Source organism: Eschrichtius robustus, chromosome 5, assembly GCF_028021215.1.
Source record: "Eschrichtius robustus isolate mEscRob2 chromosome 5, mEscRob2.pri, whole genome shotgun sequence".
Taxonomy (NCBI): Eukaryota; Metazoa; Chordata; class Mammalia; order Artiodactyla; family Eschrichtiidae; genus Eschrichtius; species Eschrichtius robustus.
Genome location: NC_090828.1, coordinates 46,460,214 through 46,480,630, shown reverse-complemented (window position 1 = coordinate 46,480,630; position 20,417 = coordinate 46,460,214). Strand labels below are relative to the sequence as shown.

Below are 20,417 nucleotides of genomic sequence, written 5' to 3'. Positions count from 1 at the left end.
ACTTCTGTAAAAATACTTTTAAAACCAAATCAAATACAAAAATCTTAGAGACTTCCATTTTATTTAACCAAACATTGCAAATATTCATCAATTTAATTGCATCCTTGGAAAAGTGTTCAAAGTCCAGGCTTAACCAGAGCAAGTAATAAAACTCGAACAATGTTCTTAGAAGTTAACATACAGAGTTGGACCCATTTAAAAAAAAAAAAAAATAAGAGTAAGGTGAAAAATACACATTATGTGTTCCAAGTTAAAGCTTAAGTGACTAGAAGGATGAAAGTAATGAAAACATTTAGGTAAATGAAATGTTTGTTTCATTTGTTGAAATAAATCAATTGTAGTTCCCTAAACAAATCAAGGAGATAATCAATAGTGCCTGAAATGAAGTGCTCAGTGTATCTAGCTGTTTTTAGTGTCCATTCACAGGAGAGGAAAGGAGCAATACAGAAAACATCTCCTTTTCCCCATTCATTTCCTTTGATCTACGGAGGATTTGCACAGCTGCTTCTACTTATTTATATCTCCCAACCAGACAAATAGTTCAGGCAGTATGGGAAAGGGACCTCCTCAGCAGCTTCTGACAACTCTCTTTCCCTCTAACCCAAACCAGGAAGTCTGGGAAATGTACAAGCGCTTTCCATCCACTCTTCTACCATAGTCTATCACACATGCCCATATGTCTTTGTAAGAAATCACGGTTACCTAATAAGGGTAACCGTGCCTGCCTTTTCAGAGCCTTACTACTGCGGATACTCCCTGTGAAATATGCAGCTTAGGAGAAGTAGGATACCAAATAGTGGAGATTGCAGGTTCTAAGAATTCTATACCGTTGAAATAACATAGAATATGATTCGCATTCTAGTAAGTTAGGAATCTACTCATATATCTAGTCAAAAATTCTCATTTTGAAATTTAAAAATCATTGCCTATACATTTAGGTATATTGTATTTTTAAAAGAAAACCTGTTTGTTTTCATGCTTTCCAGAGGTATTGCTTCAGATAATATGGGCATTCAAGGTGAATTTCAGGTACCAGTGTAGTCACATTACCTTAATTCCTGTGGCTGAAGTTGTGTGAATGAAAATATTTCAGCTCTCGCTGATGCTTTACTCTTGTAACATACTGAGATGAATCCCAATCCTTTCCCTGCCCAATAAGCACAGATAACTTCAAACAACACTGGTGAACTAGTGATACCTACACTAAGGACATTCCTTTTTCAGTCACAAATTGTGTAACAGGTAACCCTGCAACTGATGGTGAGAGCACTTAAACAAAGGAACTGCTGTCAAAGGCCCACATTTTTGATAGATGGTTGTTTGAGTACAACTGCATCTGGTTCGTAACACCTGGAGCGATTCTTTAACTTGACCCTCTGCAGTGCAGTAGTGATTAAGAGTGCACAGCCTCTGGAGACAAACTGCTTAGTTCAAATTGGGCTCTACTGCTTTCAGGCTATGGAAAAAGCAAGTTAGCTCTTCTATACTTCATAAAAAGTGTAAATAAAAAGAGAGTAACAGCAGTGCCTAGATAATAGGAAACTTGTGATGACTGAATGAATTGCTGTAAAGCAGAAGAAGCATTGCTTATTACAGTGGCTCGACAAATGTTATTTATTAATTACCTGAGAGCAAAACAAAATAGTGATATTATGTAGGTTTACTAAAGATTTAACTTTGGCACATGTGCAACAATTTAATTTATATAAACCCCACTTCATCCTCACTTAACTCTCAGTTCTTGATAGTTTTGAGCTTGGTTTTGTTTGTCATCCTCTTTGTTGGTTCCATCCTTGCCTTTACATGATAATTATCTTTATTTCTGTATACAGCTACTTCCCTAGAGATAAGCTGGCAACAGGGGGCACTCAGACATCTTCTGAATTCACTTATTTTGACTGAAAAGTATAAGATTTTCTACTTTAACCTGTGGACTTTTTGTTTCTGATAAGTTGTGTTCTGTTTTGCTTGTATCTATGCTTTGCCACAGGACTGAATGAGAAACTTCTAGGTTTTAGTAAACCATGGCTCTTCTTTTCACCTTTGACTTGATGAGCACACTGGAAATTGTATCAATACTAGATTTAATTTCCCCCTAGGGCAAGGTTCATCTATTCTCCCTTCTTTCCCTTGCTGTTTCCCTGTACTTCTCAGGAAACTTCTTGCCTCCAAGGGGAGTTTGCTGGGCTTCCTATGGTATAAGGAAACCCTCTGTTGTAGGCAGACTTTGCCTTGCCTTATTAAAAAAAAAAAAAATAGTAATGGAAACATGAAACATGACTGTGGAAATAAACCTCTACCAGCATTTCCTCGATTGTTGGTTAGAAATGAGACTGGACATTATGTTTAATATGTTTTAAACTTTCAATCATTCAATTATAGATGTCAATCCATATATTAATATAGAGAGAATTCATAGCTTTAATTTTTTTTCTATTCTCTACAACAAATATAAAGAAAAATCATATTGCTCATGCAAGCATATAAAATTTCAAGAACTTAATATTTTCTCATCCTAGTTTATTCATGCCTTAGCAAAATAACTTCAGGACAAATATTTTATCATAGTACCTGCAATATTTTATCTCAGAATTGGCTGTGACTTTCCAGGTTCCTCTTTTTATTTACTTACTATTTCAGTAGCATGGCCTAGTTTATAATACTGTCCTAAGGAATTTATATTTTCAGATAAAAATGTGTTAGGCAAAAAATGAGAAGAAGAAATACTGTGACTTTTTATTTCAATAAAACCAGCTGAAATAAAATTTCAATTTAATCAACATTTTAATATAGATATGACTATGCAGAATACAAGTATCAGTCCACATTATATCAGCAAGTCACTGACTATATTATAACATTATCAAATGCTCTTTTAAAAGAAGCTACATTCACATGATACCAAAATAACTGAGAAAAAGGGAGAATTTTGGCTGGTCATCTGCACTTGGACTCTTCATGCCAGTTATGTACTAGTGTCCCTTTTTTCTCCTAAGGTTTTATGTATCACACAGATATATCTTACAGCATTGATGTCTCCTGTTTAGTAATGGGACAATATTGATTTAAACTTAAGTACTTTGGAGGTCTTGGTCACAGAACAGGAAGTATTGTGGTGATTAATCCTGGGGTAAGTTTTGCTTAATATTTTAAAATAAATTTAGACTTAAAAGAAGATGTACACAATACAAAAATTAAACATGAGAGATGTGAATAGAGAGGGATGATTACTATATTTTAAATTATCACTTTCGTTTCCACTACTGGAAGGAGTGATCAGATTCTTAGAATAAAGTTAAAAGCAAGTACAAATGAACTGAAGCTTTGGAAATGCAGTCTCGGGTATATCTCATTTAGTGCTTTCATCTTCCTAGAGGAATACGACTATACTCATATTTTAGTATTAGGAAACTGAGCCCTATGTAGATTAATAAGTGGGTGATGCAGGATTCTAGATTAGGTCTTTTAACCCAGGACTGTGCTTGCTTTACTATACCATGTGAGGAGATAAACAATGCAACATTAAATGGTAGTGTTTGACAGAGTATGACTATGTGCCAGACAAAAAATAGGAGATAGCATGGTGCCGTGGTTAGTTTTATATGTCAATTTGACTGGGCTGAGGGATACCACGATAGCTGGTAAAACATTATTTCTGAATGTGTCTATTAGGGTATTTCTGCAAGAGATTAGCATATGAATCAGTACACTGAATAAGAAAATTTGTTCTCACCAGTGAAGAACCAATCCACTGAGGGCCTGAATAAAACAAAAAAGGCAGAGGAAGGGCTAATTTGCTTTCTGCTGGTGTTGAGATATCTGTCTTCTCCAGTGCTTGTACAACAGACTCAAGACTGAATTACACCACTAGCTTTCCTGGTTCTCCGCTCTCCGGCTTGCAGGTGGCAGATTGTGGGACTTCTCCACCTCCATTATCACGTGATCCAATTACTATAATAAATCTCTCTCTAGATATAAATATATAGATACAGATATATAAATATATACATATAAATCTATATAAAATATATTGTATCTGTATTTATATAACCTATTGATTCTGTTTCTCTGGAGAACCCTAAATAATACATATGGGTGGTAAATATTTTGCCTAACTATCTGACATGAACTGCTAAAAGTTATGCTAGTCCCCTGAGAAAATCAGTCCAAAACTCAAATCAATGACCTTCCACATAAAGAAATTAGAAAAGTAGAAAAATTGAGAAAATTAAAAACCTACGTAAGAAGATAAGAGTGAAAATCAATGAAGTAGAAAACAGAAAACAATAGAAAAATATTAAATCCAAGTCTGATTCTTTGAGAAAATAAATAAAATTAATAAACTTCTAGTCCAACTGATCAGGAAAAAAAGAAGAAACAAATTATCAATGTAAGGTATGAAAGAGGTGATGCCACTACAGATTTGTCAGATATTAAAATAATAATAATAAATATTATCAACAATGCTGTATCAATAAATTTGAAACAGATAAAACTGACAAATTTATTGAAAGCGACAAAGTACCAAAGCTCATTCAAAAAGATATAGACAATCTGAATATTCCTATATCTATTTTAAGAATTGAATTTGTATCTAGAAACATTCAAACCAAGGAAATGCTGGGCCCAGATGGCTTTGCTAGGAAATTCAGTGAGTCAATTAAGAGAGAAATAATACCAAAATCTAGAAAATGGAAAGGTAGAAAATACTGTGCAACTCATAATATGAGGCTAGCATTAGTTTTATTCCAATACCAGGAGAGGAAATAAATATTCCTCATAAACACAGATGGGAAATTTTTTGTTGGAAATTTAGCAAATCAAATCCAACAATATCTAAAAAGGGTAATATACCATGACCAAGTGAGGTTTAACCAAGTAAAACAAGTTTGGTTTAATATTTGAAAATCTATCAATGTAAACAGACTAAAAACAGACAAAATATACGAGCATCTCAGTAAATACTGAAAAAGCATTGGACAAAATCCAACATTCCTAATAAAAAGCTCTTAGCTAATTGGTAATTGAAAGAAGCTTTCTTACCTGCTTTTTAGAAAAATCTACGAACTGTTAGTTAACATCATTTCTTTTTTAACTTTCTTACGGTTTCCATCTCTCCACTGACATTATCCATCTGATCTTGAATGTTTTCTAATTTTTGCATTAGAGTCCTAATCATATTAATCATAGTTATTTTAAATTCCTGATAATTCTAGTATATGTGTCGTCTCTGAATCTGGTTTTGATTGTTGTGTCTCTTCAAACTTTGTTGTTACTCACTTTTTGTCTTGCCTGCTCTTTTTTGTTGGTGGTCTTGAAATCTGGGCATGTTGTTTTGGGTAACAGGTAATGAAATTAAAAAGCCTATAATGTTCCATAGAGGAGATATGTTTTGTTTAATATTTGTTACAGCTATAAGTACTAGAGGCTTCAAATTCTTAAAATGTCCTTATTTCGTCTCCCTCCATGGCTTTGGGGTTTACCTTTGTTCTGTTCTTCAGAGAGAGTCTGCATCTTACAGATATTTCCACTGTTATAGTGAAGGCATTTTGAAGTGATGATGGGTGATACGGAACAGGATGTTCTATGAACTTTTTAAAAAATATCATTGCTTTAATAGGCCTGTATCTCCGAGTGAAGCCTTTCCAAGAGTTTTTGTCCCTCCTACACAGGTGTAGCTTTTTATCTCTCTCTTCCCTATATTCTTTTCCCTGGTGCAGCATTCTCAGTCTATTTCCTTGAGGCCCTCTCCCCTACTGAGTATCATTTTTTATTTTCCCCTTAGGTGGGACAGAAAGGCTGAGGCAGGCTGGAGTGGGTGGAATTTTCTTTTGCCATCTGGGACAATGTTTTAGCAAAACCTTGAGGTAAGCCTTTTGGTAAAAATCCTTCCCTCTGGAGAGTAGGTTTCTGTTAAGCAGAAGGGTCTAGGTAGAATTCACAATGGCTATTCTTTCCCTCCCCCTTCCAGAGCTAGGAAGAGATTATTCTCAGTTCCTCATCGTGAGAACCCATTGGGCTTCCTGGAGGGGAAGTCCATGAAAGAGAAGGGGATCCTCTGTAACTGCAGCCTTTAGAATTTTCTCACTTTCTCACACTAGCCTGTACTTAGTCTCCAGAAATTTGTCAAAATTATTAGTTAAGGAAATAGTTCTACCAATGTATGGTGTTGAGGATCTTCTGCCTTATGTAAGCAAATCTTGGATAGTGTATCTCTCTGAATTCATCTTTCTCTCTAGATTTCAGGGTGGTGGTTTTCTCTGAAAACTCTGTTCTCTAATATAGAGTCCTAATCATATTAATCACATGAGAAAGTTGTTGATTTTGTCCAGCATTGTCCTGTAAGGAATGGAGTGACAATTTTCAAACTCTTTATATGTGGGAGCTAAAAATGAAAGTGGTATAGCCACTTTGGAAAACAGTTTGGCATTTTTTTAAAAAGTTAAATATAATTCTACCATATGACCTATTCATTCTACTCCTAGGTATTTTCCCCAGGAGAAATGATAACATGTCCATGCAAAGATGTGTACACAAATGTTCTTAGTAGAATTGTTCATAATATTCAAAAAGTGGAATCAATACAAATGTACATCAATTGGTGAATGGATATACAAATTGTGGTATATCCAATGCAGTAGTATCCAATGGAATAGTACTCAGCAATAAAATTAATTAACTGTTGATACATGCAATGACATGGATCAATCTCAAAATAATTATGAGTGAAACAAGTCAGACAAAAAAATCTATTGCATGATTTCATTTTTATGAAGTTCTAGAAAATGCTAATTAATCTATAGTGACAGAAAAAAAGATTAATGTCTATATATGGATGAACAGGATGAGGAGGGTTAGTTGGAAGGAATTACAAAGAGCACAAGGAAATTTTGGGGGGTTATGGCTATGTTTTCATCTTGATTGTAGTGATGGTTTCATAGGTGTATACATATTTTAAGACCTATCAAATTATACTTCTAACATATGCATTTTACTGTATATCATAGATCAGGAATGCTGCTAAAAAAACCCTAAACTCCAAAATTTCTTTGACACTTCTCCCATCAAAGGGTGGAATGTAAGTTTCCATCCCTAGATTATCAGCTGACTTTAATTAATTGCTTTTAACCAGTAGAATGTGGAAGATTTGTACCTTGATGTCTTTCAGGGCTAATTTGGAAAGGTGATAACATCTTCTGCTTGCCTCCCTCCCCTTCTCATGATGCTTTTCCTTGGACCCCCACCACCATTTTGTAAGCATAGAAAGCCACATGTAAAGACAATATTGAAATGTTCTGGCCAAAGGCCCAGCTAACATTCTAGTGAACAGCAGCATCAATTCTCAATTGTATGAGTAAATGGTACCCCACATGACTCTGGTCCCCAACCTTCAAGCTGCCTCCAGTGAAGCTGAGTGAAGTAGCGATGGGTTCTTCCTATATAGTCTTGTTCAAATTGAAAATTCATAAACAAAATAAATAATTTTTATTTTAGCCATTAAGTTTTAGGTAGGTTCGTTATCCAGCAGTTGATAGAATAGGTATTTACTGGCATTATTTGTCTTTCTCCGTTCTCTGTTACTATAATAGATGATGTGACTTCTGGTAAGTGTATGTGTGAGTATGTGTGTGGGAGGATATTGACCATTTAAAATGTGCCAAAGAGCAGATTCTAAAATCTATCAACATACCCTGTTAATATGACAATTTCATGCAAATCATCTTTCAGGCTTTTATTTCAAACACCTGAATCTTCTTTGAGGGAATCCATGAGATACTACTAAATTTAAATTACATTAAGAAATAAAACAGGAAAGAATTATATCTACACTGAACTTAAGGCGAATCAAGCCTTCCCTCTAAATCTTCTAGGATTAAAATAAATATAAAACACTTTTTTGGAATCCCATATATTATATGCTCATTTATCATAAAAAAATAGTTGTCTATACATGCTAAATCATAAAGGGAATTAATATGTTCTACTTCTATCTTTGAAAACCAATATTTTTAATTGTTATGACAAAGTGATTAGGCTATTTTGAGGTTGGTTTGCATTTTTAAGCTTTGCTTTGTTACAGATATTTTCTAATTCCTTGATCTAATAAATTGAATCTAATTTCTGAAGTCACTCCTCTCCATATTATTCAGAACATCTGACCCAAAGTATAACCACATGTTGTGGGAACCACTATCATCACCTAAACCCAGTGTCTATTTGAACTTTTAGACTAAATTTTATGGCCATTTGGCTCTTCCCACTGTTACCTAAGTTGTGTTTATATCAGGGTAATCAGGAGAAAGTTCATATAAACTATGACATTAATGTGGATTTTCAAGTGGTGATAAACTTTTAATAGGTATTTTCTTGAGCCGTATAAAACCGTATGGCATTTTGTAGATAAAAACGAATATTTAATGCCAATTTCACATAGTTCTACCTTATTACATAGAATGGCAAAATCCTCCCTAGTGACAGCAAGGGTTAGCATAGCATTGGAATTTTTAGTATTTCTGAAGACTAAGTATGTGAAGTATGTCAATCTCATCCGAACTTTCGTAAGATTAAGGTGATCATTCTGGTCTGCACTACCATAGCTTAGAGGTGAAGAGCATGGGTTCTGAGGTGGATCACCTGGAATTGATTTCTATTCCATTCCATACGACATGTCCCTGGGCAAATAAGTTAATTTCTCCATGATTCAGTTTCCCCATCTATATAGTGGAGTAACTAATGATGCCTTCACCATGAGATGGTTGTTACTATGTAAAATGTTAATTTATGTAAGAATGCCTAACATATAGAAAATATTAAATAAATAATTTTTGACATTAAAAATAGAACTAATACAGGTAAATATTTCCATTCATTACACAGAACATCCCAACAATGATCTGATGGACAAATTAAAACACAGGTTTTGAGAATTATGGAACGACTTGATAGTAGGCAGTGGTGTTTATGTAACAATGAAGTTTCACACCAAAAAAAAATCTTAAGCCTAAATACCCATTTTTTCCAGTTGTGTCCAAAGGGGCAGTTACTATTGTAGGTTGAGAGCACATTATGAATTATGGAAAGCTAAACATATTCCAAAATACATATCACTACATAATATGTAATAATTATTACATATTACCAATATTACTAACACTCAATTTACTATAAGTAGCTGTTCCTTGGATTACAAATCAAATGTAACCTATGAAAATCAAAATCTAAATATACATTTGAACTTGAGAAGAATTAAATTTATATATAAGGTAAAAGGTTTAGTTTCAAATTGAGCAGATTTGTTTTTTAAGACAAGTGTATAAAACACTTGCATGAGACAAAGCTGACCAAATGTAGGCCAATTCCTCACAGTTTATTATCCTGGAAAGTATTAATTGTGTCAAAATTTCATACTGATCTCCTGAAAAAAAGAGAGAAATAGCAGTGTACATTTTTTTTGGGGGGGAGGTGCATAAAAAGACTTGGGAATATATAAAACTCCCAATTATCATTTTACATGATCCAAATCTTGGATTGTAAAAACATAGCTCATCTTTACGTTAAACACATATTCAATCAGTCAATCAATAACATGCATGTACAGAGTTGGTTAAATAGTATTTCAAATTGTTGACATTCTGAAAATATTTCCTCAACAGTTAATTTACATTTAAAAATGAAGATTAAAAAAAACCTTTATTTTGATTATTAGTGATAGTGAGCACAACATAAACTAATATTCAAATTTGATTAGATCTGAAGGAAATTTCATTTTTAATCTCCCTAAAAAAAAAGTCAAGATTTTTTTTTTATGGAACATATATTATTTACAACAAATGTTACAAATTTTAATACATCCTAAAACAGAGACATCAATCAACTCCACACAGCATTAACTTTTGTAATCCTGGCTAGGGGCAGCTAACTCAATTATAGGAACAAAGCAAGTAACATAAGGAAATGAAAAAGCCAGTTATTTTGAGAAAGGAAGGTGATTTCTCCCTTCGGATAAAGCGGCAGCTTCTCAGCTCCAAATAATTGCTGTGTGGGGCTGTTGGAATGTTGTGTTGTGGGATAGAGTTAAAACTTCACTTTTTCACAAGAAACTGGAAACCCATCATTTCTCTGCTTTTTAATGTTGGCAGCAATTCTAAAGAATTTTAATTGTGATACAGGACAAACAAAACATCTCTGCAGGCCAAATTAAGCCAGCTGACCACCAGTTGGTGTGTCCACACCAACACTCATCATATTTTCCTGCCTCTGCAGGTTTGCTCATCACCTTCCCTCAGCTGAGAATGCACTTTCCACTCAGATCACTGCATGTGAACCTCCCAGCTAAATATTCACTGTATGCATGAGCTCTTTCCCCTGGGTTAAAGATGGAAATAATGCCTGCTTCCCTAGTGTTTGTCGAACACTTCCTCAGTGCTTGTCTACCACTCGTATCACAGATCTTACATATAATTGATTTATATCTGTGCCTGATTCTAAAACCATAAAAGCATGATTGATTTCTTATGAAATTTGATATCTACATTCATTTAGTACAATACCTTTTACATAACAGTGTTTAAATATACAATGAATGAATAAATTCTAGCATTAGTCTCTTCAAAATAAGCTAATGTAGAGTGGTGGATGTCAAATGGAAACATTATAATAATTTCTAACATTTTAAAATAACTGCATAAAAGATTTATATTTTAACTTCATCGGAATTCATGGGGATATGTATTGAGGCAATGGGGAGTACGTAAGCACACACAAATGGATATCTAGGCTTAAACCATTTTAATAACTGACAGTAACAGTTCTAAAAATAATCCTTTAAATTAATACAATGAAATATGTTTAATGCCTCAAAGGATCAAAAAGCAATATTTTTCCAAATTTATATTTGAAATAATAGAACTATCTTATATGATTTAATACAAATGATACAGCTTTATCAAACTTGATAATTTGTATTTGAATAGCAGTCTAAAATGTCTCATTACCTTCCTGTGAATTATTTGATATTGACCTTCACTTAGCCAATGACATTGATTCATTTCTTGAGCTCCAAGTTACGGAAAAAACCTTTATTGAACACACATCCTACCTCTATCCTTTTCCATTGTGCTATATTTCAAACCTAACAAAAAGAACAAAGAAATCAAGTTTCAAAGGTACTAAAATCCCCTATAAAGAGGAGATATAGAGCATGATTTTCAAGAGCAATTTAATAATTACAAATTTCTGAAATAAAACTAACAGCAACATAATAAATTTAGTATACTACATGTGGAGTTCATTTATATTTCCAAGACTCATAGGCGATGAAATCTTGACAAGCTCTAAATGTTAATGCAGTGAGCTCTTAAAAACATTCATTTCAGACCAATTCTTCAGCCAGACACTGGCAAAAGTCTAATGTTTAAGACAACAGTATTTCCCTTATTTTATATAGTGCTACCTACTTTACAATAAAGATAAGTTACCTACTTATTTCTCATGTATTATCTCATTTGATAAATACAACTCTGCTAAGGAGAAAAGGGAAAAACCTGATATCCACTTTAGAATGGGAAACCAATTATCAGGAAATGAGGTGACTTGCTGAATTTTAACTGTTAGCAAGCAGTGGAGGCAGGGCTAGGCCCTGAGTCTCCTGATGACATCTCTAGGGTTCTTTACACTCTACCCTTTAGCTTATCACAGATGTAGAGTACAATCATGGAGCATATTAATATAATATACACTTTGTAGCAAGAGTGGGGTGGGGGTTATCTAATCTTTTTTATTTTAATTTAAAGAAAATCTTGCTAAACTTACCAAGGAGAAATTAAAGTCCATTTCTGCATAATAGGACCTAGTGGAGCATTTGTTAGTGCTTTCTTGGCATCTACTCTAACTCTTCCCCAGTAGTTCCAGATTGTTATTTAATGAAGGTGTGCTTCTGGGGAAACCAAATCTTCTCAGCTCCATTTTTAGAGCAAGTGTCCTAAAGTAAGACAGTAAGCCAATCAGCACTTCTTTTCCTGTTTCCAGTGATTGGTACTGTTTGGGGCATCTGAACTAAGTTGAACCAATCAATGTGAAACCAAGAGATTTGCTATGAATGATGATATAACTGAAGAATAATGTAGTCTTGGAAGCCTGGGATCACCAGAGGAACATCATTTAAAATACAGCCAATATCTTTTAAGGTAAATCACAGAGATAAAAACTGAACTCTTAGTCATATCACTGAGCCTTGCGTGACCTACTTCAGTTACATGGGCCAGTAAATTATTTAGGCGAGTTCAAGTCAGGTTTTTAGTTATTGCCAGCGGAAAATGTTCTAATTATTGATGAATTCATCAGTTCTGAACTGAAAGTAGTTCCAGTCATTCTCAGTAATCCATTCATATGTTTAAAAGAAACCGCTCTTAGGGATATGACCAAAATCCCTCAGGCTGCTGTCAGTGAGTATAGTATGCCTACTGACTTTTATTCTATAGAGATTCCTTAATTTCTAGAATTCTCAGTAAAGTCACATGACTATCACTTCTGTAGAAGGAATTTTTGTTTACTTCTTAATTCACACTCTAGTCTTAGTTCCTCCAACTAAATTACCTCAATCCCTTGTCTTTTTAAATAGGTAGGACTTATTTTCAAGACTTTACTTATCTTTATGAGTTCACTCTCATCTCTCATTGATGTATCCACATAATTATTAAGTGGCCACTACAACTGGATGAAATATAAATCTTGAACTCTATTAAGTATTTGGGGACAATGTAAATTGAGAAAGTCTGTATTTTTTCAGGAATATACACTTCTAGTCATGAAAAATTCTCATGAATAGTTTTTGATTAAAATAATGATTGGTTCTTAAATTGCAAGGTATAACAAATTCCTTGAGCATTTTTCTTACTTTTTTATCTATTAAATCTGCCCCCTACATTTTGCATGCTACCTTGCTTAATAGAAACATTAATAAATATTTTTACTTAATCACCACATGTTTTTACTGGTCGTCAATTCCATTGTTATAGAGCAAGCAAAGCAAGATTTTTGAGAAAAAATACATGAATTGAAAACTATTTTGAGATATTAATTCATAATATATCAATGAGTACCTATCATTTTCCTTGACACATAGGACTATTAGCATTAATGATAAACATTAATGATAGCCACCACCTACTGGGGACTTATGATGAGCCAGACACTAAGTGCTTTACCTATGTTAACAATTCTCTTAATACTTACAATAACCCTACAAGACACATATTCTAATTTGGTCCATTTCTTTTTTTTTTTTTTTTATAAATTTATTTATTTATTTTTGGCTGCATTGGGTTTTCGTTGCTGCGCGCGGGCTTTCTCTAGTTGCAGCAAGTGGGGGCCACTCTTCGCCACGGTGCGCGGGCCTCTCACTGCGGTGGCTTCTCTTGTTGCGGAGCATGGGCTCTAGGCACGTGGGCTCAGTAGTCGTGGCTCGTGGGCTCAGTAGTTGTGGCTCACGGGCTCCAGAGCGCAGGCTCAGCAGCCGTGGCACGCAGGCTCAGTTGCTCCATGGCATGTGGGATCCTCCCGGACCAGGGCTCGAACCCGCGTCCCCTGCCTTGACAGGCGTACTCTTAACCACTGTGCCACCAGGGAAGCCCCTGGTCCGCTTCTTAGATAAGGAAACTAAATGTCTCAAGTTTCTATATAGAACTATTTAAGACTCTTGGCATAGGGTTACACAGCTAGTAAGTGTCCATGGCAGGATTCGAACCCTGGCAGTCTAACAAACGCCATAAAATCTAGGAGCATACACCTAGCTCCAGTTCCCAGGGCTCATGATTTATGGGGTCTTAAATTTACCAAGTGGGTATTAACTGTCTAGAAAAGTCCCAGATGGTGGTAATTTAAGATAGACCTTCTTCACCTTTCCAGAGCTAATCAGCCCTTGGAATAAGGAAAGCAGAGATAGGTACAGAACCAATGGCTATTGAGCATTTATTATTTTAAAGGAATTAGGCATTTTTCTCTTTGAAGTGTAGAATAGTCTGGCCATCTTGGGGTAAACCAGAACATCAGCAAGAGGAGCAGAGTTTACAGCTTTGCCCAGTTCTTCACATGACTTCCCAGATTTACCTCAATATTTTTAACTGAGTGCTTAGAATGGAGGGACTTTGTAACCAAAGTATATCTCAAGTCAAGGCTTAACTGGCAAACAGATCCCAGCTATAAACCAGAACCTTGAAAACCAACTTCTTCCCCAAAGGATTGGTGCTACAACCCATTTGTTATAGCAGCAATTTGAAAGGGAAGAGAAACCTTTAAGCTTATATTCCACCTATTTGAAAATTTAATATAATAATGCTTTTCCACAATTTACAACAAATAGATTTTTACTGAATTGTTTTAGGAATGTTCTTGCTGACTATGATTGTATGGCTGTGTTACAATGTTATTCAGCTACTTGGCTTCAAATTCTGGAATGACTTGAACGGGAAAACAAATGACCTAACTGAGAGCAGAATTTAGTTTATTTGGCTGATGATCAGGGCCTTATATTTTTATAGCTGTTGGAATTCCTTGTTAATATGTTTATCAAATAGCTGTGCTTTTAACCCCTAGAAGGATATGATCATGAGTGTGTCTTTAAAAGGAAAGACTCTATTAAGATTACCATTAAAATGACTATCAACTTTTAAAATGATTGATGTTTAGCTGATGCCTCAATTCTTTATCTCAGAACTTCTAAAAATGTAAGATGACTAGATCCTTAATACCAGGCTACAATCTCACTGCTATTGCCACGTGGAATGATAATCAGAGTCAGTCAAAAAATGATCTATTATTGTGCTAACTAAAATACATCCGTGGAGCCAACTTGCAAAATAGGAAAAAAAAAAAATTAATGAAGACAACCTTTTGGTTTAAAAACATTAGATAAGAAATTCTATTTGCTCAAATGTTTCCCTTGAATTTATAATTGCTATTATTAACATTATTTTGAAAAGAAAGTCAAGAAATTTTTTTCTTCCTACATAATTTCACCCACACTTCTTTGTTTATATGCTCTAAAATAATAACCATAGCTGCCAGTAGAGGCTTAGGTATTTTATAAACATCAATCAATGTCACAGCTAGAAGTAGATGAATCACAGAATACAGCAGTAAATCCTGAAGTGCCTTTTCTATGACACTAGTCAGTTATTTCATTAAGGAACATTTAAGTAAAAAGCACTGCATCTTTATCAGGGCAGACAAGGGTTATAGAGATGAGGAAAGGAAGGGGAAAAAATAGATTCCTCCAATATCTTATTTGAAAAGAGATTTAGATATGATCCTAACTTTGCTTCTTCACCTTCAGGCCAAACCAGCACAGCTCTTGAGCTCTAGAGATTCTGGTAAACTGAGACAGAAATAGCTGACAGTGTTTGTGCTTGTAGATTGGAAGCAGATGGAGTGATTTGCTCAAATAATATGCTGGTCTCTGATTTCCTCTTATTCTCACGTGTTCTAATGCATGGGGTGAGGTGGAGGATTGGGGTTTCTGGGTTTTTCCCCTCTTAAAGAAAGATTATTTAGCGTAGGAGCCACAGGACATGGAAGAGTACCCATACAAGTTGTAAGTAGTTGTTTCAAAAGAGGCAATCCAAAGAGGTGCAAGTGAGGATAATAGTGCTTTTAAATTATTTGTCCCTTTCACACCAAGTCTGAAACCGTAAAAGCACGGTGAGTTATTTCCTGACTCACAACAGAAATGGAATAAGCAGAAGGACCCTTGAGCTCTCCTTAGTGGTTAAAGTGTGTTATTAAAGTTTCCTACATCTAGAGCTGAGGCACTGAGCCTAGATAGCATAGAAGTCTCTTCTTGAAAACTGCAAACACACTGTAGTTTCTGGCAGTAAATTAATACTTCCTGTGGACTCTCCAGATTACCTTAAATGTCTTCCATGAACTCCTGTATATCTTGGAATCTGTGCAGCTCAGTATTACTCCTAATAACTGCCTCGAGAAGGAAAACTTGTGAAGAGAACTGATAGCTTATCTCTAGAATGCTCTCTCAAAATTGTGTTAGCTTTAAGCTTTCAATATTTGATTCAAGAAAGCAAGCCAGTGTCTCACTACAGGACATTGTATACCTAGCTCACCCATATCACTGGTCTACAAACTCTTAGCACAGTGTGGACTTTAATACTCCACAAGGCCTTATGTGAAATATTTTTAATATCATCTTTGCCTAAATCAGAGGTTATCAATGGAAGCACCATCATTTTCTGCTGGCAGTAGTAGAAATGTGCAAATAAGTCCCTTGATAAAACTAGCAAATCCTCCTCATACATCTTATCTCAACAGGTAAAATTATGTCACATGGTGTGAGTCATCCAAGAGCAGTCAACTCAGAGATCTGGAAAGTATACAGTGTTATTATCTCTATTACCTGGTCATTGTTCCTGTTTTGCTCTGGAAGAGTCAACATCCTTCAGTAAATGAACTGAAGATCTCAAATTTATCCAGGGTAGTGTTGAATTAGATACTTCCATATGACACAGTTAATCCCCAAATGTATCCATGTTTCCTTAAGTTACATACTACTTAAACCTTCATGAAGTAAAGTTTAAATATCAGGAAGAAAAGAAAAATTTATGCAACTGAATAAAGTGATTCAAAAATAATTGCTAGAATTTTTGTAAGCAATTCAAAATAATTAAAACAGTTTCTATCTTAACAGATTTCAAAGGTAGTCTTTGGATTTAGTCTTCAGAGCCAATATTCCATTTGGAAAGCCTCTAACTCACAATGAAAACTGCTGTATTTGTGATTAGGTGAAGTATTTCTTTCAAACTGATAGTTTTTGGAATACCTCTCTGAATTTTTTATAGTTCTGGGATTCCTATAATTTTATCTACTATAAAATGCATAGTCTCCTTAAACTGAAAAAGCCAAATCAGGCAACTCTTGCAACTATATATTTTTTTTCTTCCCCTGAAAGGCAAATTCAGTTATTCTAAACTTTATTCTAGAAGCTTTTTAGATAGTCTCAAAATACAGTCTAATTTATTGTCATGAAAAGAAGTCCTTATCCCCCCCGGGTTATAAATACTTTTATATGTTGAATGTCACCTTAATATTATACTAAGCTTCTCTCTCAACAGAGTATAAGAATGAATAATTCAATTTAATATCTTTCATGAGAAGCAAGCAGATTTTAGACACAATTACGCCACTACTGTGTCTAACCTCACTCTCGTCTTACCAAGAAAATGGCTAATAATAGAATAAGCTCTTCACTGTGCTCATTGATCTTGCCTTGATTCCACAAATAGATTCTGACTGTGCTCCAGAATGAACAGTCTTGATATAAATCCTACGCTATTAATGCATCAACAAAGCCTGTACCATAATATTACTCTAAGACTCAGATCCAGGAGAAGTTTCTGGCAGGTGAAATTCCCTAATTGTAGGTCATAGTGCATGAATTAGCCTCACCCTTGGTTTTTTTAGAATATCTGAATAATTTACAAGCTATTTTAGAATAATACCCATATCAAGTAGACAAAATGAGAGTCCTCTTGCATGTTGGTAGTTTTTATTATAAAAAAAAAGATTCAGTATAAAAAACAAATTAAATTGTTGGCTAATTTTTGCCAGAAAGAACAATTTAGTATCAATTAAATTAAATTTGAATCATGATTTTTGACAGAATTTGTCAACGCTTAATACTAAATTCCTCTTCTAACAGATTAACTAATTCTACCATTTGGAGATATTTTGTTGTAATTCAACCTGAAAGGTCCACCCCTACCAAAAAACAGAATGGGGGTGTCAGGTACTTGTGGATGTTAACGAACAACAAGGAGATCAAATAACAGTGGCATATCTTAAAAAGAAAAATTATGGCAAAATCAGCTTTTCCATGTTTTATGTTGCAATACATTGAAAATTTGCCCAAAGAACTTGGCAGTGAAAATGTTCTCTTTTGAAAATAAAAATGGCCCTGCCCCCAAGTACTGCTCTAACTCATTTCTCTTTGGAAATAAGTTGGCCCTTTACCACTTGGTTTTAATTCTTTATAATTACTTCTACCTACTTTCTATTATCAATATAACCTATTATTTTTGAAAGAAATTTTTGATTATTTTAAGTATTAGTAACCCTCCAATCCTTAAAAAGTAATAAATTATCACTTTTTAAGTTTTATTTTATTTTTTATATATTTATGTATGTATGTATGAATGCATGTATGTATATATTTATTCATTTGGTCTCATGTTATTTATTGAGAAACTATAACCTGCCCAGGACTGTGTTGTGGACAGAAAAGACCATACTTAAAAAGCTTCCCCCAACTTATTCACGAACTGTGACACCAGGACTCCGCTACCCTGGGACACACCAGCAGACACTTTCTGTATCCTAAGGGGTTTCCTTCAGTCTTGTGTTCCTTAGACGCAGATGCTTTTCCTTCAGTCCTGGGGCAGCTCCAGGTCTGGTCTGAAGAAAGAGCCAAGTCTGCCGTCTTTTCAGCTCTTTGTCATGTATATAATTTAGTGTTATGAGTCACTTTAAATCCATTTTGAAATTAGTCATGGTCTAATTGTGTTTTCTTACAAATGTCAAAAATCACAATTAATGTCTTTTTCCAATCTCTTCATATTAGACCACTTTTGGATCCCTGTGTGTAACGTCAGCCACCATCTCCATTCTCCTATCATCCATCAGTGCCTGAAAGAGATCAGCATCTCTGACTCTTCATCACGTAAGTTGATTGTTTACTAAAAACAGCTACATTCCTTTTATGATATCTGTTTCTTTTGCTCAGAGTAAAATTTCTAGTTTCAGGTTCAGGTTATCTATAAGACAAAGGGCCATAATGATAAAAGTAAACTATTGCCAAAATAAAATAGATTCCTCTCCAGGCTAATATGAGAGGGGAGGGAAAAAATATTTATTATATACAAATTACAGTAACAATTAGAATTTATATTATTTAGATGTTTCCCTCCCTAGGCACTGTCATAATATGAAAATGCCCTAATTTTAGGAATATTTTGAAATTTTAAAATTATTTATAATACATAATTAATGTGATTTGCTATCATTTTGGTTTTTGAATTATGTTCTCAAAAGTTGTCTATTGGATTTACATTTATAAATAGCAGCTGTTCAGACTGTGTTAATTCCTAAAGAGCTTTCTTATTAAGTGGAATTAAAGAATTTCTCATTTGCTTATATCTTGTAGTAAAAGATCTACGGATTACTGATATAACTTTTGAAAACACTATGTGCTCAGATTGCCCTCCAACATCTTTTTAAAAATTAATTATATCTATAGTAATCATCCTTAAATTCAATCTAAATAATCTGTTAAACTTGTTTTGGAATAGTGAAAATTTCCAAGGACATTTGGAGTAAATTATTTCTAAGAAAAGCATGAAAATAGTAAAATCTTTTCATGAATAATGTCTTATCAGTATATCCCACTTTCTGTATTTGTGTTTTTTTACCTACTGAAGACCTCCTGGAGGCAATTTATACACTCTGTATATAGAAGGATTTTAATATTCAGTCAGTCATCTCTTTACTTAGGAAACATATGTTGAACTCCATCTATCTGATAGGTAATATGCTAATCAGAAAGAATGCTGAGACAACTGGGAGGGAGGAAACATATTGGGGCATATATAAAGAAAGTTGTGAAAGTATGAATTATATTATAAACCTCTGTATAATATTTAATATATCATACTGTTAGATTATAGTATATATACAAAATATTATAAAATATTTCAAATGTGCAATATAATATGAAGAATGATATAACAAATATCTCTGTAGCTACTGCTCAGGTTTAATATAATTTAGCATTTTCATGTATCACTTCATATTTTTTAAAAAATAAAGCATTACAGATAAAATTGAAGCTGTACAACTCTCTTGGATTCTCTCTCCTTCTTTCCCCAGAAGTAGTCACTACCTTGAATTTCTGTTTCATTATTGCCATTCATCCTTTTATATTTTTAATATATTGGATTCTGAAAGAATACATAGCTTTAATTTTCATATTTTCATACTTTTGTAAATGGCATTCAACTTTATGTACCTTTACTTAATTCTTTTCCCATATCAATATTATGCATTTGAGATTTATCTACATGAAATTAATTCCAATAATTTCCAAACAAAAGCTTTGATTTTGTGAGCATTCTTACGTATGTTTCCCTGTTAGTGTGTGAAAGCATTTCTCCAGGGTGTACTCCTGGAAATGGAATTGCTTGGTGGGGTATAAGGTAAATTTATTCTATAACTTTTCCAGAATGGCTGTACCAATTTACTCTTCTACCAACTGTATAAATGTTTATGTTTTGAATTTTCATCCTTGCCGACTGTTGTATCTTCAGTCTTTATATTTTTTGCCAAACTGATGAGCATGAAACAGTAACTTGTTGTTC

At 34.1% G+C, this 20,417-nt stretch overlaps 1 long non-coding RNA gene across 2 annotated transcripts in view; it reads left to right on the top strand.

The window, feature by feature from the left end:
• LOC137765258 (uncharacterized) overlaps positions 1–20,417 on the top strand; it is a 408,308-nt gene that overhangs the window by 332,156 nt on the left and 55,735 nt on the right. For both annotated transcript variants that reach the window (XR_011074138.1, XR_011074137.1), the window contains exon 5: positions 18,626–18,724. This is a non-coding gene — a long non-coding RNA (uncharacterized lncRNA). The remainder of the gene's footprint in view (positions 1–18,625; positions 18,725–20,417) is intronic.